The sequence below is a fragment of the Neopelma chrysocephalum genome, unplaced genomic scaffold (genome assembly GCF_003984885.1).
Source record: "Neopelma chrysocephalum unplaced genomic scaffold, ASM398488v2 Primary Assembly neopelma1_143151, whole genome shotgun sequence".
Taxonomy (NCBI): Eukaryota; Metazoa; Chordata; class Aves; order Passeriformes; family Pipridae; genus Neopelma; species Neopelma chrysocephalum.
Genome location: NW_020932730.1, coordinates 1 through 3,688, shown reverse-complemented (window position 1 = coordinate 3,688; position 3,688 = coordinate 1). Strand labels below are relative to the sequence as shown.

General features: G+C 55.9%; 1 long non-coding RNA gene across 1 annotated transcript; it reads right to left on the bottom strand.

Moving 5' to 3' along the window:
• Nucleotides 1-168: 168 nt before the first annotated feature.
• Nucleotides 169-3,597, bottom strand: LOC113962304. Its single transcript, XR_003532511.1, has 3 exons — nucleotides 3,437-3,597; nucleotides 1,408-1,537; nucleotides 169-732 (listed from the first exon to the last, which is right to left on the bottom strand). It is a non-coding gene; the product is annotated as an uncharacterized LOC113962304 (long non-coding RNA).
• Nucleotides 3,598-3,688: the final 91 nt, after the last annotated feature.

The following is a 3,688-nucleotide window of genomic DNA, read 5'->3' as shown; positions in this document are numbered from 1 at the left end:
TTCCTGTCCCACCACTCCCAGGGCTTGGGATCCCACTGGAGACACCTCTGGAATCTGGAGAACCCCCTGTTCCTGTCCCACCACTCCCAAGGCTTGGGATCCCTTTGGAGAATCCCCCATTCTTGTCCCACAACTTCCAAGGCTTGGGATTCCACTGGAGAACCCCCTGTTCCTGTCCCACCACCAGCACAACTTCCAGGGCTTGGGATCCCACTGGAGACACCTCTGGAATGTGGAGAACCCCCTGTTCCTGTCCCACAACTTCCAGGGCTTGGGATCCCACTGGAGACACCTCTGGAATCTGGAGATCCCCCTGTTCCTGTCCCACCACCAGCACAACTCCAGGCCTTCAGGAACGAGGGAATTCCCTGCTTTTTATCCAATCCCAGGTTTCCTCTGATTCCCTCCCCTTTTATCCGATTCCCAAATCCACTTTTGGGGCATCAGATCCACCCCCAAGAGGTGGATCAGCCCCAGGAGGTGGATTTGGTGAGGGGCGAAGAGCTGCTCCTGCCCCTCTCCCATTCCATGTTCCCAACGGGACAGGGATCAAACCAACCCCCAAATCCTCCCTCCTGCTCCATCCCCGGGCCGAGTTTTCCCTCTGGGAATACTCACAAAGCTGATCTCTGTCTCCTGCAGGTCCTGGAGCTGCTCCCTCAGCTCCCGGGAGCGCTCGGGGCCGGAGGGGCCGGGGGAGGAGCCGCTGGGGAAACAGAAGGGGGGGGACACCTGTAAAGCAGTTTTTAAAGAGGTCAATAAACCACAGATCCAGGGCCGTCCTGCTCTTCCCAGCCACGGGAATATCCCGGTGCAGCATTCCTTGGGCAAAGCTTCGGGTGGAGAAGCCAAAAAAACACTAAAAAATCCAAAAAAACACCAAAATCCTAAAAAAACAAAATCAGCCCTCCGGGTTTAAACGAGCCCGGGGTGGTGATTCCAGAAGGTTCCACGAGCTTTCCAGAAGGTTCCATGGGCTTCCCAGAAGGTTCCATGGGCTTTCCAGAAGGTTCCAGGCAATCCCAGGATATCTGGGATTTGTGGGAGCTCAGTGCTGAGCCCTCCTGGGGTTCCCAGAAGATCCCAAACCCTCTGGGAAGGTCGAATCTCATCACAAATTTTGGGAACAAAACCTCGCTGGATCGGCAGGAACTCCTCTTTTCCGGGCCAAATTAACTCCAAATAATCAACAATCATTCATTAATTAGGTTAAAATTAATTAGATTGAAAGCAGAATTCCTCAGGGAAGCAGAAGCCACAGAGCAGAAGCAGCAAGAACCTGACAGGGACACTCATGGACGGGGATGTTCCCACTTGGGAATCCCCCACACACGGCCCCCCCCCGGCCCAGAACATTCCAGAGGGGCTCCAAAGGCTCGGGAATGACCCTTGGGAGTTCATCCTCACCTGTTGGCAGGGGAATTGAGGCCCCCACTGCCCAGGGAGGACGTGGACAGGGTGGTGGCCACCGAGTCGCTGTTGGCTTCGTCCACGGGCAGAGTGCGGGGCAGGAGATCCGGGCGGCCCAGGTGGGACCCTGCAAAATTCCAGGAAAATTCCAGGGATCAGGATACCACTGGAGACACCCCCAGGAACCTGGAGATCCCCTGTTCCTGTCCCATCACTCCCAGGGTTTAGGATCCCACTGGAGATCCCCCTGTTCCTGTCCCACCATTCCCAGGGCTTGGGATCCCATTGGAGAATCTCCCATTCCTGTCCCACCACCAGCACAATTCCAGGGCTTGGGATCCCACTGGAGACATTCCAGGAACCTGGAGAACCCCCTATTCCTGTCCCACCACTCCCAGGGCTTGGGATCCCACTGGAGACACCTCTGGAATGTGGAGAACCCCCTGTTCCTGTCCCAGAATTCCCAGGGTTTAGGATGCCACTGGAGACACCTCTGGAATGTGGAGAACCCCCTGTTCCTGTCACACCATTCCCAGGGTTTAGGATCCCACTGGAGACATCCCTGGAATGTGGAGAACTCCCTGTTCCTGTCCCACCACTCCCAGGGCTTGGAATCCCACTGGAGACACCTCTGGAATGTGGAGAACCCCCTGTTCCTGTCCCACCATTCCCAGGGTTTAGGATCCCACTGGAGACACCTCTGGAATGTGGAGAACCCCCTGTTCCTGTCCCAGCACTCCCAGGGCTTGGGATCCCATTGGAGACACCTCTGGAATGTGGAGATCCCCCTGTTCCTGTCCCAGCATTCCCAGGGCTTGGAATCCCATTGGAGACACCTCTGGAATGTGGAGAACCCCCCGTTCCTGTCTCAGCATTCCCAGGGCTTGGAATCCACTGGAAACACCCCCAGAACCTGGAGATCCCCCTGTTCCTGTCCCACCACTCCCAGGGCTTGGGATCCCTTTGGAGACACTCCCTGCTCCTGTCCCACCACCAGCACAATTCCAGGGCTTGGGATCCCACTGGAGACATTCCAGGAACCTGGAGAACCCCAAGTTCCTGTCCCACCACTCCCAGAGCTTGGGATCCCACTGGAGACACCTCTGGAATGTGGAGAACGCCCTGTTCCTGTCCCACCACTCCCAGGGCTTGGGATCCCACTGGAGACACCTCTGGAATGTGGAGAACCCCCTGTTCCTGTCCCACCATTCCCAGGGTTTAGGATGCCACTGGAGACATCTCTGGAATGTGGAGAACCCCCTGCTCCTGTCCCAGCATTCCCAGGGTTTAGGATCCCACTGGAGACATCCCTGGAATGTGGAGAACTCCCTGTTCCTGTCCCACCACTCCCAGGGCTTGGAATCCCACTGGAGACACCTCTGGAATGTGGAGAACCCCAAGTTCCTGTCCCAGCATTACCAGGGTTTGGGGTCCCACTGGAGACACCTCTGGAATGTGGAGAACCCCCCGTTCCTGTCCCAGCACTCCCAGGGCTTGGGGTCCCACTGGAGACACCTCTGGAATGTGGAGATCCCCCTGTTCCTGTCCCAGCATTCCCAGGGCTTGGGATCCCACTGGAGACACCTCTGGAATGTGGAGATCCCCCTGTTCCTGTCCCAGCACAATTCCAGGGCTTGGGATCCACTGGAAACACCCCCAGAACCTGGAGATCCCCCTGTTCCTGTCCCACCACTCCCAGGGCTTGGGATCCCTTTGGAGACACTCCCTGCTCCTGTCCCACCACCAGCACAATTCCAGGGCTTGGGATCCCACTGGAGACATTCCAGGAAGCTGGAGAACCCCAAGTTCCTGTCCCACCACTCCCAGGGATTGGGATCCCACTGGAAAACCCCCTGTTCCTGTCCCACCACTCCCAGGGCTTGGAATCCCACTGGAGACACCCCAAAAACCAGGAAAATAGGGGTTTTTTTCCTATTTTCTCCGCCCAGCTCCGGAAGCAGGCAGCTCCACTTGGATAAAAAGCTGGAAAACAGGGGATTTTTGGGATTTTGGGGTTTTTTCCAACCTTGCTCCACGTCTGCCTCCGTGGTCACTTGTGCTTTGGTGTCGGAGCCCCCGTGGAGCTGGGCCGGGATCCCCCCCTGGCAGCTCCGTCTGGGAATCGCGGGACCGCTCCGGCTCTTCTTGGAAGGGGAGGCTTTCACTGCCAGGGGAAAACACAGTTTAATATTTTTAATTTTCTTAAAAATATTTTAAATTTATTAGGTTTATTATATTTTAATTTTTTAAAATATTTTAATTTTTTTAGGTTTTTTTA